General features: G+C 40.1%; 1 protein-coding gene across 4 annotated transcripts in view; it reads right to left on the bottom strand.

The window, feature by feature from the left end:
* The window catches only part of sema4d (sema domain, immunoglobulin domain (Ig), transmembrane domain (TM) and short cytoplasmic domain, (semaphorin) 4D), a 266,298-nt gene that overhangs the window by 205,475 nt on the left and 41,402 nt on the right, over positions 1-19,421 (bottom strand). The window lies entirely within an intron of this gene.

The raw sequence follows: 19,421 nt of genomic DNA, 5'->3' as shown, positions 1-19,421 counted from the left end.
TGCTAAGCGCTAGCTCTTTCGCTGTTCAGAAGTGTTGGCCTGTAGTCTGCTGCTAACCCCAGCTAATACTACTGGAGCAGTATTGGCGATAGCGGCTAACCACAGTGCTAAGCGCTAGCTCTTTCGCTGTTCAAAGGTGAGTATACAAGACTGTAGTCTGTGTGATTACAGTGTTAAAACAAGCTATGTGGGATGAACTAGCTAGCTAATATCGCCCTGGCTCACTGAAACACTCAGGGTTCCTCAGTGTAGTTCCATCAGGCAGTATTTACTAGCACGAACCGTGGCTAGTGTTAGCAGTTAGCTGCTAATCCTGCTGCACCCAGCCTTAGAGAAAATGTGGAAATCAAAGCTTACTGTAAATAAAAGTAAGGGCTTTTCTTACGCAAATAAACGGTTTTCAGGAGTGAAATCTGTGCAGATTAACATCCAGTGCTCGTTTGACTGGACATTAGGAATTCAGGAACACCTGATCTAAATACGTTTAGCAATATAACATACGACTGCACTGTATTAGAGGGAGGAAGGATAGATGGGATGGGATAGGATGGCATGTAATGCAAGATTTTGGTCAACAAATATCTTTCCTCAGTAAGAGCATTGAAGATGAGTCAAGGCTGGATCTTCCAGCATGACAATGACCCTAGAAGAACACAATCACTTTCACTAATGTTTGTAGAGGCAGCAGTCCCAGCTTAACTAGCTGCTGCTTATTATTATTATTATTATTATTATTATTATTATACACCTGTGGAACCATGGAAGTGATTCAGGAACACCTGAGTTCAATGATTTTTGAATGGGTAAGCGAATACTTCTGCCAATAGAGTGTATATATGTAAAAAAAAAATCCTGTAGTTTCAACAGTGGTAATGACAATTCTATACCACAGTAAAATCTGTGTGATGTTAGAGGTTTACTCCAATATCTCGCCATTAATGCTCAAAGGTTTTGTTCCTCCATCCTGTTCCCGAGAGGATGCAGCACTGCGGGGTCCACTGGGGGTCTCTGCAGTCTAACAATGCAGGTTTGAGAACTTCAACAGCATCAACAGGAGAAGGAGGAGGAGTTTGATTAGAGTAAAAGAGATAACAAACAGGCCTGGATTTCTTCAGCTCCACCTGAAATATGACCCCTGAGATAACGGCTGCCATGGTGAGCAGAGTTTGAGCTCATCCTCCTCCAACAGTTACTCAGCAGTCTGAGCTCACGTGAACGCGTGTGATGAGAAACAGGAGAATGTGAGCCTATAAAAAAAGTGCCGCTACAGATACAGAGTGACGTGTGCAGAAGCAGCAGAAGAATGGCCTCAGTGTGGAACAGAGAGGAGCTCGGCTGGTGAATCAGGTCTCATTTATCTTCACCTAAGACCCGGCAGATCCACGGCTTTCAGCGCCACAATAGCTTACATAACCGCGAGCAGCCGAGCGCGTACCAACTCGCCGAGATACAACTCAACCGCTCTACTGAACAGCACTCAAACCCACCCTACACCACTTCACCCAACACCACCCCAACAGACCTTCACCCAAATCCTCCACAACCCCCCCTTACAACCAACTCACAACTGCATACACCTGTAAATAACTCAAACACATACAATTCAGGTTAGTGTGTCTACCTGTAATTAACTCTATATAACATTAGAATACTAAACACAAATAAACATTAATAATAAAGTCAGTGTTCAGCGAGAGTGTCTACCTGTAATTAACTCTATTTGGGTTTATCATTCTAATGTTATTTAAACATTAATAAGAAAATCATTGATCAGTGAGAGTGTCTACTTGTAATTAACTCTACATATAAAATTAGAAATAAACCTAAATAACAGTCAGTAAGAGTGTTAACTCTATATAATATTAGATTTAAACTTAACCATAAAATCATTGAAAATCAAGTGTCTACCTGTAATTAACTCTATATAACATTAGAATACTAAACCCAAAAAAACCTTAATAGTCAGTGATCAGTGAGAGTGTCTACCTGTAATTAACTCTATATGACATTAGATATAAACTCAAACATAAAATCATTGCTCAATGAGCGTATCAACCTGTAATTAGCTATATACATTATTAGAAAAAACTCAAATAAAGTCAGTAATCAGTGAGAGTGTCTACTTGTAATTAACTCTATATAACTTTAGAATACTAAACACAAATAAACATTAATAATACAGTCAGTGATCAGTGAGAAGAGTATCTACCTGTAATTAACTCTATACAACATTAGAATACTAAACCCTCATAAACATTAATAATAAAGTCAGTGATCAGTGAGTGTCTACCTGTAATTAACTCTATACAACATTAGAATACTAAACCCTCATAAACATTAATAATAAAGTCAGTGATCAGTGAGAGTGTCTACCTGTAATTAACTCTATATAACATTAGAATACTAAACCCTCATAAACATTAATAATAAAGCCAGTGATCAGTGAGAGTGTCTACCTGTAATCAACTCTACATATCACATTAGAAATAAACCCAAATAAACAGTCAGTGAGAGTGTCTACCTGAAAATAGTTTATATATATATATAATTATATATTAACATCAGAATAAATCCAAATAAACAAAGTCACAGTCAGAAGAGCACAGTTGAAAGAGCACAGGTTTGAGAGTTCCTCACTGGGTGGAAGAAGATGAGATTTAAAAGAAGCACAAAGAGCACAGTTGAAGCTGCAGCAGCTCGGTTGTTGTAATCACTGTTTAATAGACGTTTATTGGTGTAAAACACTGGAATGTAATGTTTAAACACCTGTTATGTGACCGCAGTAATATCCCTTTATACTCTTCCCCCGGAGTGACTCACTCTCTTATTGCAAGAGCAAAGGAGCACCAGAAAATCAGAACCTGAGGCCACGCCTCCATTATCATCCCTCTCTCTCTCATGCAGGAGGAGATAGAGTTTAAATACATGATAAAGCAGCAATAGAAAGTAACGCATCACAATGCCTCTCGTTGCATTGCAACATTTCCTGCTTAATATAATAATTAAATGAGAATATAGATTTTGGAAATCATAACTGAATAGAAAAACAAACGATGGGGTATATATTTAGTTAGCATTCTAGATTTTTACATTCCACAGAGAAGACAGAAGAACTAAGGCACCGTGTGTAAAGCGCAGACACTGGTAAAAAGACGTAAAATATTTAAACATATATGAAGCCTGGAAAACCCACAAACCATTTTAATGTTCCCACATATTTATGGAGGCAGGTTGTGAATTATGTAACGCAAGTTAACAATGTTTACTTTAACTTTGGATATTTCATGTTTAATTTTCATAATCATTTAATGATAAGACATTAGCCTTGCAGTTGAGAGGCAGCAGTTCCGACATCCTTCACTCAATTTTAAACACGGATGAATTATTAACATAGCCAAAGTAAAGGGCAATAAAAACACGAAGGGGCAACAAAAGACAAAAAGACTACATATGAACTTTTATCATGAGTTTATCAATGCAAATTACCCCCTCCACTCACAGCCAAACCATACTGTAGGTACACACTGCACAGGAACTGTTTAAATAGACAACTGTGACATCAGATAAATAGTCTGTCTTAAAGATATATAAATGTATTTATAGGAAAAATATATATATTCCTTCCATTTTATTATTATATAGTTTTATATAGTAAAACAACCAATGTACGTCCTAATTCATCATGTCGCCGCTGGGGCTGAGTACTGTTTACTATGTGATTCTCTTTAATATTAATCTACAACATAGAAAATGCATTAAATAAATATTTAGCTGTTTATGGATGGAGTTATAGAGTGTAAGTGATGCAGCAGGAGGAGGAGGAACAGGAAACAGGAAACAGAATTATTTTGTTTAGTGTTTTTATGTAATCTGGGCCGACCCTGATGAAACCCTTTCACTCAACTGTAGAAAAAAACCCAAAACCTGCTGAACAAGATCCGTCCTATCAGCTCACACACACACACACACACACACACACACTGCTCAGCACGCGATGGGGTTACACTCTGACCACACACACCCACACACACGTTGACATGACTGTAGGTAGGCTTGTCAGAATGCGATACATTTACATGACCTCATTCATGTTCACTTCCTATAGAGCACTGGGGTGATATAAGCATCGCTTTTTTTTATATTCCCGTTTATAAAATTCACGCTTCAGCACAGTAAAATTGCAGCGCTGTTCACCTTTCATAACATCAACTGTAAAAACAGACCAGCTACTGTATTTTTCGCACTATAAGGCGCACTATCACTAAATGTTCACTAAAATTTTCTGGGCTATTTTAAGCTTAGATTTCCAGATTTCCACTAAAGCTGGGTGCAGCAGCAATAGCATCAGCAGCTAACCGCTAGCGCTATCCACAGCTAGTTAGCAGCTAATGCAAACAGCAAAATAGCTAGCGCTTAGCGTGGTTAGCAGCTAATGCAAATCCTCCTCCAGCAGTACAGAAGCACAAAAGTCTATTAAGTGATATTCCCTCTGGATTAAACCACCTAAAACCAGCAACCAGCAGAAGCTAATCTTAAACTGGAGCTTGAGCGCATTGAGTACAGTTGTAGCATTCATGGTCATAAAACTGTATTTATTTTCCCATCTACAAGTATATTGCATACATTATGGACAAATCTGAAAAAAATACATTAATATGAGCTAAAAATAGATATCCCAATACAAATGCGAAACAAAATAAATTAGGATGCTAAATCAATTATGAATCAAGCTCCTCTAGCTACAAAGGTTTTTCGGTGGCACTTGGCTTGACTGCATTTATTTTCACTGTGAGCCTCTACCTCGCTCTGCATCCAGCTTTGTTATGTCAAGCACAGACTGCAGTGTTAAAAAAAAAAAAAGTAAAAAAAAAAAAAGAAGAAGAAAGCTCCCTCTGTTGCCTAATGTGAATAATGCACTTTGAGTTTGCTGTTATTCACAGTTTTATCACAGCTCTTCCAACATGCTTATCTTACAAACTTATATCGCAATAACGATAAAACTATGATTTATCGTACAGCCCTACAGTGAACACATGAGCTCAGCATATAACCTATAATACCCAGCATCTGCAGATCTGTCTCTATTACACAAAGGCAGAAAGCTCCAGGCAGGTTTGCCCACCCATCGCCAGCCTGATTCCCATTTGTCTCCAATAATCGGAAGACGAGGACGAGAGTCTGAGTAACAGTGAAGAGCAAAGAAAGGAAAATGTATCAAAGAACAGAAATAAGAGAGGAAATTCAATCCAGAGGAATCTGAATTGGAGCGAGCCAGTCAAGCTGATGCCTGTTGCTATGGTAACAAACTCCTCTGAACATCATTTCAACATGGCGGCGTCACAGGAAGGAGTTTTATTGACTCTTCAGGACAGAATGGCCCGGAGCCGAGAGGGACTTCAAAGAGAATGGCGGAGCTCGAAATGAGTTTTTCAGTCGTATCCTTTACAGTTTCCCTGCTTTCAGAGGACGGGGAACTCCAGAGCGTCCTCTCATCCAACAAAAGACCAACCAGAGCGATACTCAGAGTCTCGGGTCCCTTTTTTTTTTATCACCGCGGGGGCAAACGGTTACTAAGGTCAGTTAGACCAGTTATATAGATGACGGCGTTTCACAATTATTAAAGTTGTCCTTACGCTAAAATCAAATACAGTAAAATACAGTAGGTCTCTCTGAGTTGTTTATGATGCTGCACATTTAAACTCTTCCTCATCCTCTTCCTCATTGTCTGCAGCAGCTAGTTAAATAAAATACTCTGGGGAAAAAACGAGTCGATCAGGAAAAGCACTGTGTCTATGTCAACCCGTGAATTAGTATTCATGGCCCCGCCCACCTCGGCCCCAGTGGATTTTTACTTTCTGGACCTGGACTACATCTATAGATTTAAATAGGATCTCCGGTGGATTTGGTGTTTTACAGAGACTCTAAGACTAGGTCAGTGGCTGAACTGCACTTAGCAGAACATTATTACAAAGATTATAATTAGTGTAAAAATGTGTTAAAAAAAAAGTTTTCTAACTGTTGTCCGTCTTGCTGCCTCCTTTTTATTTTATTTTTTATTCCAGGGCCCCTTTAAACACCCCCACCCATATCTTCAATTCTTCACTGTCTGCTTCAAGAGATCAGCCATATCATTACAGGCCTGAGGATCACAATTAAAAAACTAAAGACTGAAACCAGAGCAGAACAAAAACCACCAGCATCCATCTGAAGCTCTGTTACTCCAAAATCAATGGACCGGATCAAACATCAGTGCAACAGAGACAGTAAGAGCGCGCACACACACACACACACACACACAACATAAAATATAAGAGTGTGTGTGTGTCTAAATGAAAGCCATCACATCCTCTCGGTCTGCCAGGCTGAACTAATCAACCAGAGCCAAACTCCGCTGTGATCCAGGCAGCCGAGCCCCGATGAGCGGATCTCTCAGGCAGGGGGGCGGGATTACCGACCAGGGCACTGTTTAACACGAGCACTGTGTTAATACCATCTCAACCACACGCTCCAGATTCCAGTCCTGAATACCTCAGGTACCCCTTTCTACTCAGTAGAGGAATGTGTTTCTATAAACAAGCATTTTTTTTGTTTTTATATTTTCTTTATAATTTTAGTCATTTTTTCCCCATTCACTCATTAGAACTCATCCAGTCACTAGAAGGGTAAAGACCAGCAAAAACACAAGCTCTCTGTGATACAGGCGAAAGCAGGCTCTGCCTCTTTCAGCTGCCACCAATGCAGCTCTCGCGCAGCTCCGGATCCACAACTCAGAGTGAGAGAGAGAGAGAGAGCGAGAGAATGTGAGGCAGTGAGTGAGAGAACGTAAACGAGGGAGCAAGTGACTAAAGGGTAAGGAGAAGAAGGGAGTAAATGAGTTAAGCAGAGAGCAAGAAAGTATGTGTGAGAGAAAGAGTAAGTGAAAATGAGTGAGAGAGAGGTAGTGAGTGGACGAGTGGAGCAGAGAGTGAGAGAGAGTGTGAGGGAGGCACTGAGCAGGAGTGAGAGGCAGTGAGAGAGAAAGAGAGAGAGAAAGAGGCAGTGAGAGCAAGAGAGCGAGAGAAAAGCAGTGAGCGTCAGAGAGCAAGAAAAAGTGAGGCAGTGAGTGAGAGTGAGAGGCAGCGAGAGCGAGAGAGAGAGAGAGAGAGGCAGCGAGAGTGAGAGAGAATGAGAGCGAGAGAGAATAAGTGAGTAAGGGAGAACGAGAGAGAGACAGAGAGTTAGCAAGTTAGCAAGAGAAAGGCAGTGGGAGAGAGAAATGGAGAGTTAGCAAGTAAGGGAGAAAAAGGGAGAATGAGTGAGAGAGTGAGTGAGTTCGGGATAGTAAGGGAAAGAGAGAGTAAGAGTAAGAGAGAGAGAGAGTGAGAGAGAGAGAGAGAGAGAGAGAGTAAGTGAGAGAGAGAGAGTGAGGGAGAGAGAGAGTGAGAGAGCGAGAGAGAGTAAGTGAGAGAGAGAGAAAGACAGAGAGAGTGAGAGTGAGAGAGAGTGAGAGAGAGTAAGTGAGAGAGACAGAAAGACAGAGAGAGTGAGAGTGAGAGTGAGAGAGAGAGAGAGAGAGAGAGGGGTAAAGGCTGGCTGGTGTTTAAGGACAGTGTGTTCGGCACCTGTTGGATCGGCGCTGCTCTCTGCGGCTCGGAAATGCAAATGGGTCAGAGGCGTTGCCAACTGGGCAACCATGTGCCGATTCAAAACATTCACCTCCTGCCAAAATCTCTCTCTCTCTCTCTCTCTCTCTCCCTCACTCTCTCTCTCTTACAATCTCTGCCACTCTCTCTCCTTTCCAAGCTTTAACCCCCCCGAGCCCCTGGCACTGGTTCAGATGGCACACTGATTGGGCATCAATATGGTGCCACTCAGCCCCGACCCATAAGGCCTTTGTGCCAGAATCTGCTTTCCCACTGGGCCTATTCAAATCTCCCACGATCCCTCACTCTCTCAAGAGCCCACCTGACTCTCGCGCCCTCTGTGTGTGTGTGTGTGTGTGTGTGTGCGTGTGCATGTGTATTTTTTAGGGTGCTCAACCTATTCCAACGTCACATCAGATCATTGTTTAGATTTGTGTTTGGACTCATCCGTCCCCTGGAGACCGGCCGCTCTGCCCTCGCTCCGCCTTTCTATGAGCTACACACCCTTCTGCTCTGAATGCAGGAGGGCTAATCAATAACCCCACTTTGGTTTTTGTCTAATTAGGTTAATTAATGTTTGTTTAATGGTCTCAGCACTGTTTAACCCCTGTTTAGCCCAACTGCTATCATAATTAACATAAATTACACCAATCAAACCAAGCTGAACTGCTTGAATTTTTGCACCAGGAGTAAAGCAGCATAAAGTTATCCAAAAGCAGTGTGTAAGACTGGTGGAGGAGAACATGATGCCAAGATGCATAAAAAACTGATTAAAAACCAGGGTTCCACCAAATATTGATTATTTCTGAACTCTTAAAACTTTATGAATATGAACTTGTTTTCTTTGCATTATTTGAGGTCTGAAAGTTCTGCATCTTTTTTTTGTTATTTCAGACATTTCTCATTTTTTTATGCAAATAAATGCTATAAATGAGAATATTTTTATTTGGAATTTGGGAGAAATGTTGTCTGTAGTTTATAGAATAAAACAACAATGTTCATTTTACTCAAACATAAACCTATAAATAGCACAATCAGAGAAACTGATTCAGAAACTGAAGTGGTCTCTTTTTTGTGGTATTTTTTTCCAGAGCTAATATATATATTAGTATCTTAATATAAAGTATATACACTCTTTAGTATTTATGTTTAGTATGTAGTTTGGACACAACCAATGTCTTTCCCCAGTCAGAAACAATACTAAAAAGAATCACATAACAGTAACATAAATAAATAAATAAATAAATAAATATGCACAATAGAGATCTAAGAGGTTAGACAAAGAGTCCAAAAAGTGCGACCAAATAAGATCCAAGCCAATTCAGAGAGACAGTAATGTCAGTAAATGCGCACACACGCAAAATATCTGATATCTGCATCGACCCATAATTCCCCACACTGGCACACGGCTCGTATGTTGCCCATATGGTGCAGCTCTGAGAGGTGGTGAGGTACTGTGGTGTTTGGTGGCCTTGTGTCGAGCTTCAGAGTAACACAATCCGGTGCCCGCAGAGGACAGAGGCGGGTGACAGACGTCTGCTGGACTATAAATAATGAGTCAAAGTCTTAGACCTGGCAACAGATCTGACGAGAGCCTCATGACATCATCCTGAAGTGCTGAGAGGGCCGTGTGCGCGAGAGCTCCTTTACATACGGAGCCTTTAGAACGGAGAAATAATTAAAAGAGTTCACTACAGTAAAAGTTAACGACTGGTAGAGGCATACATCCATTTAACCCTTTAGATACTGAAACACCACTTCATTGCATCTACACTGTTAACCCATACGCTGCTTAAAATCCTGTTTAAAAGTCTGTTTACATAAAATTGGATTGGAATTTGGATTCGTGTGTAGTTATTCCCCCCCTGGGCTGCTTTAAAAATAAATAAACTTCCACTTAAGTTGTAATAACTTGATGTTTTAATTTATGCTAACTCAAGTTTTCATTCCCCATTACTTAAAAAATCTGAGCAAACCGGCTGCCTTAAAAAAGATAAGTATTTTTAAGTCAATTTATCCGGTCTTACAGTTTAACAAAAATGAAAAAGTTAAATCAACTTCCCCTTTAGTTTAAATAACTTGAAGTTCAAAGTTATGCTAACTTAAGTTTTATTTTAAGGCAACCGGTTTCCTCAAACTTATCCTAATTCAACTTATCCGGGCTCACAGTGTATAATTACAGCACTGTTACAATTATCATCTATTTCACAGGTCCTAAAATAGAACCCTGGGGTACTCCACTGCAAGATACGCCAAATCAAAACAACCACTGAAAACTAATTCACAACAGTTTCTACTTAAGTGACAATAACTTCGTTAGTTACCGTATTTTTCACTCTATAAGGTCTATTTTTATGTATTTTCATACATAAAATGCACTAAATTACAGGGCGCAATTTATGCAACACTTTTAACTAGTAGAAGGAACAGAGGTGTCGCCAAGTTTTCTCTCTAATTCAGCAGATCTCGCCATGGGGTGGCTAAGCTAAGCTAAGTAAACAAAACTGTAATTCTTAATCATTCTAAAAAAAATATTTTTTTTTCAGTGCAGTGGGTGGGGCTAAGCTATTGTTTCATTAGTTTATAAACTTTTTATTTGGTTCGTTTATAGTCTATTCTGATTAAAACCAGGTCCAATTAGTGTTTTAACCTTGGAAAAAATAAGAAAATACATGACGTCCATTCTAATGGATGCAAGGTCTGAAAGGGTTAATACCAGACTGGTAGAATAAGGGACAACTAAGATTTTGGGGAAAATTAAAGGATTTTAAATGCACATTATAGTGTCAAAAATATGGTAGTTAATAAACGCAGGGTTAAATGAGTTTTAATAGAGAGCAAGAATTACATAGAGACAGCTGAATAAACTGCAGGATGAACAGAAACAGAGAGAGAGAAAGAGAGAGAGAGAGTGAGAGCAGGAATGACACAGCTTTCACAGATTTCACTGCCCTCCACCTGTTACTCATCAGCTCTTCTGCAGGGGCGGAGTCATCATCTCCGCCTAGACCCAAACACCAGGCCCCGCCCACCACAGCGCCTTCAAAACTGCCCTCTACGGTATGCAAATCAATCATCTACAAAGGCCGCTTGTTCGTTTAGTAGAAAAACACTGCGTTTCCTCTTACGCCATCACTGCAGAAACACCACGCTGAAAAGAATTCCCACACAGAGAGATTACTGACGCTTACCGTGCCCCAGATTCCAAACCAGGAGCTAAACTGATTCAGAACACAGAAAAATGTGACCAAACTAACGGCAGCAATCAGATCTCAGCCTGAGGATTGAGGTCAGCTGCAGGTTTGAGCAACTGATTTATACACAAGAACCGAGTAAATAAACTAACTATATTTAAAAAAAAATACAAATTAAATAAATGCACACATATACAACTCTGAAAAAAATTTACTTAAAAATAATGATGAGTTTCTTTGATTTTACCCAATTAAAAACCTCAGGAATATAATCAATAGGACAATAGATGACCACAAACCATCAAACCACCAAACTGAACTGCTTGAATTTTTGCACCAGGAGTAAAGCAGCATAAAGTTATCCAAAAGCAGTGTGTAAGACTGGTGGAGGAGAACATGATGCCAAGATGCATAAAAACAAAAACTGTGATTAAAAACCAGGGTTATTCCACCAAATATTGATACAACCATTCCTCATTTCTCAAACAATAAGTTTTTCTAAATTGTAACCTAAAAAATACAAAAAGTAATATTTATTCTTACACTATATAGCACAGCGAGGTAAACATATTAAAGTGCTCTAAATTCTGGCTCTACTTCTAAAGATTCAGCCACAATATTATAATACAGTAAAAAGCATGCAATCTCTCGGACCTAAGCCACAGTACACTTTTATTAAAGCAATTAAAAAAAATAAAATATAATGTTAATTCATTTTTAAGTGACTGAGACCACTAATATAAATATAATTAAATAAACAAATACAATCTAATGCTGATATTTCTTAAAGGGTAACTAAAGCCCTTAATTTTTGCTCACTACTCCCTCAGCTCAATTTTAAAAAATGCTTAAAATAAAATGGGAGTAGTAGTTTGGGAGCAACACTGGGTGATGTATGGGTTTAGGGGTGGGGCAGAAGGGAAAGAAGCAATGCTGTTGTTTTTGTTCTTAATAAAGTGCCACAAACAAAATGCATGCTGTTTTTTGCATACGCTGTTTTTTGTTACAATTCAGAAAAAGGTATTGAATTCAAAGTATCGTTTAGATATCAGTATCATATTCAAAGTAGCGTATCGTTATAGAAAATGTAAAGAAGATACCCAGCCATTTTTATTACTGAGAGAAATAATTTAAATAATGTAATTACGTATTAAAAACCTCTGCACGGCACTGTGTCAAACTGACATACATATAAATATAAATCACAGAAGTGGAGTCTGAGAGCACTTGGCAACCCCAAAGCTTCGCAAAAGGACACAAAATAGATACCCTCCTGTGTAATTACAGCACAGAGAGCAGTCCCTGAGCGAGGCCAGGACTGCAGTGACCACACTAAAGGCAGATGTGGGGTCAGCTACAGTAAAAGCCCATATTTAGAGCCTAAAACACCACATTCCCTACAGAGCTCACGAGAGCCGGGAGGAGGACGAAAAAGTGATCAAGAGAGGGGAAAAAAAACGACTGTAAACAGAGAGAGGTGCAGAGATTTGAGAAGGGAACTCCTGAAGAACTCAAATTACACATACATGCACACGTATGTCTATCATGCCAGGACATATAGTATATAGAAATAAATTAAATATCCTTATATAAACACGATAACATCAAAATCCATCCATTCATCCATCCATCCATCTAGCAAAATACTTGAAGCTTAACTTCTTAGTGGTTTCTGAGGCTGGTAACTCTAATGAACTTATCCTATGCAACAGAGGGAACTCCTCTTCCTTTCCTGGGGAGTTCCTGATGAGCACCAGTTTCATCATGATGTGTTTTGATGGTCTTTGCGACTGTATTCCCTGATCATCATTCCTTAAAATATTTTTTTTCTTTATTTAGTTGAGTAGTTGTTGCTTCTCATAACCAGGATTCGAACATTACTCAAATATTCACAATTCACTGTATACCTGTAACTCTACCTCTTCACTACTTTACTTTAACTGATGCTCTCAAACACTTTATTAAGAGACAAGAAATTCAAGTAATTAACTCTTGATGAGTTCAGCACAGCTGTTAACTGAAAGCCTGAATTCCAGGAGACTCTACCTCATAAAACTGACTGAGAAAATCCAGCAGAGATGTTCAAAACTGATCATCTAAACAAAAGGGCTAGTTTAAAGTAAATTAAAAGTAAAATATAAAACATATTCTGGTTTGTTTAACACTTTTTTTATTTACTAAATGATTCAGTATGTTTTCTTTATAATTCCATATCAGGCACCAAATTTGCTTAAATGTGTAATTTCACTGGAAAGCATTTAGTCCCAAGTATTTGCTCTATTTGAAATATAGTAGGACACTATGAGCTGCATATACTGCTGCACATTAAACTGTTCTTCTACCCCCATTACCCATTGTATTAGCCAATAAAAGAAAACAGCCTCAAACTGACAACCTGTAAAAATTAGATTCATGGCCTCGCCCAACACGGCTTGCAGAGGTTCTGTTCAATCAGAGGTGAGAAATCCTGTCGTTCTGCCCTGCCCACTCCTGCACTGAACTAAAACAGCCTGAAACAGAAGCACCGGAGCATTTTTTCACGATTAACCTTTAATGGAAAAGCCAAAAGTAGAGTAGAGTAAAGACGAGTAGTGCAGGTAACAAGCAGTAGACAAACACCACATCATATTAATGATCATAATGTTTTGCTACTATGGTGCAAATTTTTTTTTCCTTCCTAAAAAATAAAAAGTGGCTCTCCACGTCTCTCTTACAACACTGTAAAACGTAATTACTGGCCTCGCTGCCATCTCCATCTCTCTGTTAAAAGGGCCGGGCTGGAAAAGCGTGACCCGCTGCTGAGGTAGAAGCTCTATTCTGGTCTGGAGGTCAAACTCTGCAAAAAGTCAACTTAAAACAGTACTCAAACAAAACAATCCAGGCTGTAGAGCAGAGCAGCTCAGGAGGAAGTGAGGAAGCTGAATTTAGATGCTTATTTCTGGAGGAGAGGGGAATTCATGGGACTGCTGGCACTGTGGTTGACGGCGTAGCTAGCGCCGCTGTTTGGCACAGATTCCTCAGAACAGAGAACATGTGTCACGAACATCACTGTAGAAATAAAGAACAGCCAGGAGAACATCCAGCAGGGCATCTAGCAGAATATTCAGGCTATGAGAAGCTCGAGTGTTGGGTCAAAGATGCATCACAGGTCAAGCTACACAGCTATTGTGGCTTAGCGGTTAGCACGTTCACCTCCCAGCACCTCCCAGCGTCTTGGGTTCAAGTCCCTATCTGGATGGAGTTTCCCTGTTCTCTGAAAAAATCAGAGATCAGAAAAAATGAATACTGTAAATTGATCTGGTGTTTATGTATATATGTGTGCCCAGATATGGATTGGAACTCTGTCTTGGGTAAATGCTGTAGCGCCAGGTGGAGGTTGTTTCCGGTTGAGAGTACGCTGTGTGCTACTGGTTGCCGCTTCTCACTGGTGTGTGGATGAGTGCTAAGTATTAATGGTTGTGTGTAAAAACAATGTAAAGCATCCTTGAGTTTCTAGAAGTGTATAATGTTTAATTCCAAAATTCATAGTTTATTCAAACATCCAGTAAAGTAGGCATCGGCAATAAAGTTTGGCCACGCACCAGATATTTTCCAAACCATTACGTTTCAGCCACACAAGAAAAAAAAATTGGTTTTGTAAAATGAAGTGTAATGGGCATGGAGTGTATCTACAGACTAGTAGCTCTCCAGCCCAGAGGGTTGTTGAACCCTCTTGCAGAACAGTTGATCTCAAAGCAGGTAAACCCAAGAAGAAAAGAATAAATAAATAAATAAATGAACACACCGCTTCTCACGTGGGATCGAACCCGTGTCGTCAGGGTCACGCTCCAATACACTGTTGCAGGAAAAACGACCTTATAAGGAGACAGGGAGCCCAAGAACAGCGAGCCCGACAGAGAGCGACGGGGAGGATTGTAAACAAAAGCTCTCCAGAGAAGCTTTTTTATTTACTATAATTTTTTATCTGAGCAGTGTAGATCCATATCAGGAACAGGAACAGGAACCTGAGTAACCCTGAGTGAGCAGAGGATCTCTGGAAACAGCAGAATAAATCTCAGGTTCTCGAGTTAACTCATTTAGACTGACAAAGAACGTCGGGGTATAATAATGGACTAATCCCTGTATTCATCATTCCTGCACTACAGAAACCTGAGCTATAAAATAATCATTGGTAAAATAACAGGTCTACCTGCTCTTTATTCTCTTTACATGAACTGCCTTCCTGCTCAGGTGTGTTCACCAGGATTTTGCTCTCTCTCTTTTTCTCTTTTGTTGTGGCTAAATATTTTAGAGGACACAAAACAAACAATGACATCAGTGTAATTCTGTAGTGCTGAGTAGTTCTGCGGTCGCTCAGGTCACAGTAACCAGATATAATCTAAACCGGTTCTCGTGCACCGTGGTTTTATGAATAATCCAGTTCTCAGGTTAAACCTCATATATGATAACCCGCCCCCACCCCAACAGCCCCTCCCTGCCTGTTTTACTCCAAACCTCAGGGAAATGACTGGCTTCAGGAGGTGCCAGTAAAAACACCACTACTTCCTCATAAACTCTCTCACACACACACACACACACACACACACACACTCTTAATGAGGGGCTCGGAAAAGAATTAAACACAACCAGACACACACTAAACTGGAAAAGGATGATAACCGGAGAGAAAGGAGAGAGAAAATCTTTTCACTGAAATCAATATTAAAAAAAAAAAAAGAGTTTATCCTGCTTTTGTTGCAGAAACTGTTTCCACTGTCCAGAGACAAATTTCGAATAGAATTTGGATTTAGAGCATTGCTGTGAGGATTTGATTGCATTTGACTGTGACAACAGGATGATCATCACCTCCTTACCTTATTTATCCACTGCTCCACTGCTGTTGCCATGTGTAACCTCTAATTCCAGAACTGTGAAGCTAAGCTAAGATGCGTAAACAAAACTGTAAAAAACATTTAGACGAGTCAGACGAGTGCTGGATGTTAATCTACACAGATTTCTCTCCTAAAAACTTATATTAGTTTAGATTTCCAGATTATTACTAAAGCCGGAGCACTAGCATTAGCAGCTAACCGCTAGCGAGTAATGCTTATGCTGCTCCAGCAGGGGATAGCAGCAGACTATAGTGTAATAACACTCACCTTTAGACGGTCAAAGAGCTAGCGCTTAGCATGGTTAGCCGCTAATGCCAATACTGCTCCAAACTCCTGTATAACTCTTTTTTGAGAAAATTAAAGGTTTTTAAGTGCGTCTTATAGTGCGTAAGTGTGTTTGTTTGTGTGTAAGTGTGTGAGTGTGTGTGTGTGTGTGAGTGAGAGAGAGAGACAGGGTGTAGCTCCTGCCATCCACAGCACTATTCTGGGAGTCCGCAAAGATCAGAGGCAAAAATCACAGGCCTGAGCTATGATGTCCTACCGCAGGTGCCTTATGTGAGCGACTGTGTGTGTGTGTGTGTGTGTGTGTGTGTGTGTGTGTGTGTGTGTGTGTGTGTGTGTGTATAAACACTAGAGACGGATCAAGTTTACCCTTGGAAGGCCAGATTACTTTTAGCAGGAGCTAGTTATCATTATCCTTTTCGTGTGTGTGTGTGTGTGTGTGTGTGAGAGAGAGTGTGTATAAGTGTGTGTGTGTGTGTGTGTGTGAGAGAGAGTGTGTATAAGTGTGTGTGTGTGTGTGTGTGTGTGTGTGAGAGAGAGTGTGTATGTGTGTGTGTGTGTGTGTGTGTGTGTGAGAGAGAGTGTGTATGTGTGTGTGTGTGTGTGTGTGTGAGAGAGAGTGTGTATAAGTGTGTGTGTGTGTGTGTGTGTGTGTGAGAGAGAGTGTGTATGTGTGTGTGTGTGTGTGTGTGTGTGTGTGTGTGTGTGTGTGTATCCGGACAGGTTTAGTTTCCACTTTCCTTTAGTATATAAATGAGAGCACAGCCCAGCAGGAGCTGGCAATTAAGAGCCAATCTGTTTCCTAGAGTTTCCTTCCTCATAACAGCCAGACATCACTGTAATAACACACTGTCGCACACTCTCGCACACTCTCGCACACTCTCGCACACTCAAAGACCCCTAAGAACACTTGAGAGCGTATTTCTATATTGCAATACTGTAATACTCTACTATTCTGCTAATTTAAGACATTTTCCTGGGTTCTGTATTTCTCTGTGAATCTCAGCTTCTCGAATTCTCAATAAGAGAATAAGAGAGAGAGAGAGAGAGAGAGAGAAAGAGAGAGAGAGAGAAAGAGAGAGAGAGAGAGAGAGAGAGAAAGACAGAGAGAGAGTTAGTTAGTTATGAGATTTAATCCATGCTTCAGCATAAATAACATTAACATACACAATCAGGACTGTAAACTGTGTGATATTATTTTCTAACAAAAATTAACTGCCCCTGTAATCTCACCTCAGCCTCACCTCCACCCCGTTTGCTTTTTGGGTGTAGTTAAGGTTAGTTTAGGTTGGCTTACCTTACAATATTTTGATAATATTGCCCATTGTCTTGATTAATCAAAGAAAGTCCATTAATGCAAAAGAGTCAGTATCTAACTTCACTCAAAAACAGTGCACTTTAAATGCATTTTTGTTATTTATTTATTTATGCTTTTAGTGTGAGTTGATCTTTAAAAGGGAGACATTGCATTAATTGTTAAATCAGTGGCAAAAAATTTTCTTAAAATGACAAAATAATGTTGAAGGCAGTAAATTTTGGAACAATATATTATGCAAAATAAATATACATCATGATAGGCACAAATATAATTAGCAAAAATAGTGTTGGTTGCTGACAAATATAAAAATATATTGTGCTGGATGCTGACAAGTATAGAAATACAAACACTTGAGTCTTAATTGCAGTTATCACAGAACATTTTTGTGATTAATCGGATGAAATCTTTTCGATTGATTGACACCACTATTATAAAGTAATCTTGCTGCATTCAGATCTCACCAATACATCACCAGGCTCTGTAAACTAGATAATGCAATTAATTAGCATTTTGCATTTACAGATTAACACATTAAAGTTTATTATTCACATGCGTTTCCATGTTAACACTGACAGCACTATAATAAAGGTATTTAACTGTCTCAGTATTTAACTGTCTAAGCAGTGAAATAAAAAGACATGGGGTTGGGAGGTGATTGGTCTGTCTGCACTGCCGGTAGCAAATTAACTGTGAAGAACAGATTTAAAAAAGAAAACACACTCTCACTCTATAAAACACACTCCTCTCACTGCAGGCCGGATTAAAGGCATGTCGTAAACACAGCGGCTTCCCCTGCCGTTCATCAGCTCACTTCCTGCTGCTCCACACTTCACACAGACAGAGAGACAGTGGCCTCGTCCCATTCCCACCCACAGCCCATCACCACTCCACACGGTGATTTAAACACAGCACACACAAAACCCCACTGCAGTGCTGCTGGGAAATCTCTCAGACCAGTCAGGAAAACACTAACCTCTCTCTCTGAGGCTGATCTCACACTTAACCTGATTGGTCTGGACCTACAGACCCTTTATCTTAGTCTGAACCAAAATAGCAGGTGTGAAAAGAACCACAGACCAACTTCCAGACCAACAGACCAAAATTTGGTCCCAACTAAACAGGTGGTCTTGGTCTGGAACAAAACCTGAACCATGGTCTGGTTCGTCTGCAGTGGACGGATGGACAGACGGAAGGATCAAACCAGTTTGTTATACGTTCAGACCAATTACAGCAAGATTTATTAAACAATTAAAGATGAAAAAGTTCTGGGCTGAAAGAGTCAGTGAGTACATCCGTCAGTTAAAGTGAGTCAGTGAGAGAGTCAGTGAGCACAAGAGTCAGTGAGTATGTTCGTCAGTTAAAGGGAGTCATTGAGTGAGTAAGTCAGTGTCAGTAAGTACAAGAGTCAAAAAGCACAAGAGTCAAAGAGCAGAAGAGTCAGCGAGAAAACTGAGTCAGCGAGCACATCAGTCAGTAAAACTGAATCAGTGAGGGAGTCAGTGAGCACAAGAGTCAGCAAGTCAGTCAGTCAGTAAAAGAAAGTGAGGGAGTCTGTGAGCAGAAGAGTCAAATTCAGCAAGAGGGTAAGACAGTAAGTTAGTCAGTCAGTGAGTGAGTGAATCAGTCAGCGAGTGAGTGAATCAGTCAGCGAGTGAGTGAATCAGTCAGCGAGTCAGTCAGCAAATGAGTAAATCTGTCAGCGAGTCAGTCAGTGAATTAGTCAGCAAGTAAGTGAATCAGTCAGTGAGTCAGTCAGCGAGTGAGTAAATCAATCACCGAGTGAGTGAATCAGTCAGCGAGTCAGTCAGTGAATCAGTCAGCGAGTGAGTGAATCAGTCAGTGAGTCAGTCAGCAAATGAGTAAATCTGTCAGCGAGTCAGTCAGTGAATCAGTCAGAGAGTGAGTAAATCAGTCAGTGATTCAGTTAAAAAGAGTCAGTCAGTTAATCAGTGAGATAAGTGAGTCAGTCAGGGAATGAACAGGTAAGTGAGCCACTGATTCAGAGAGAAAGTCATTAATTTAAGGAGAAAGTAAATGAGTCAGTAAGTGAATCAGTCAGTCAGTAAGAGTCAGTATGAGTGAGCGATTCAGAGAGAGAGTCAGAGAGTAAATGAGTCAGTGAATGAGTGAGTCG

Source organism: Astyanax mexicanus, chromosome 17, assembly GCF_023375975.1.
Source record: "Astyanax mexicanus isolate ESR-SI-001 chromosome 17, AstMex3_surface, whole genome shotgun sequence".
Classification (NCBI taxonomy): domain Eukaryota; kingdom Metazoa; phylum Chordata; class Actinopteri; order Characiformes; family Acestrorhamphidae; genus Astyanax; species Astyanax mexicanus.
This window is presented reverse-complemented; position numbering and strand designations above follow the sequence as displayed.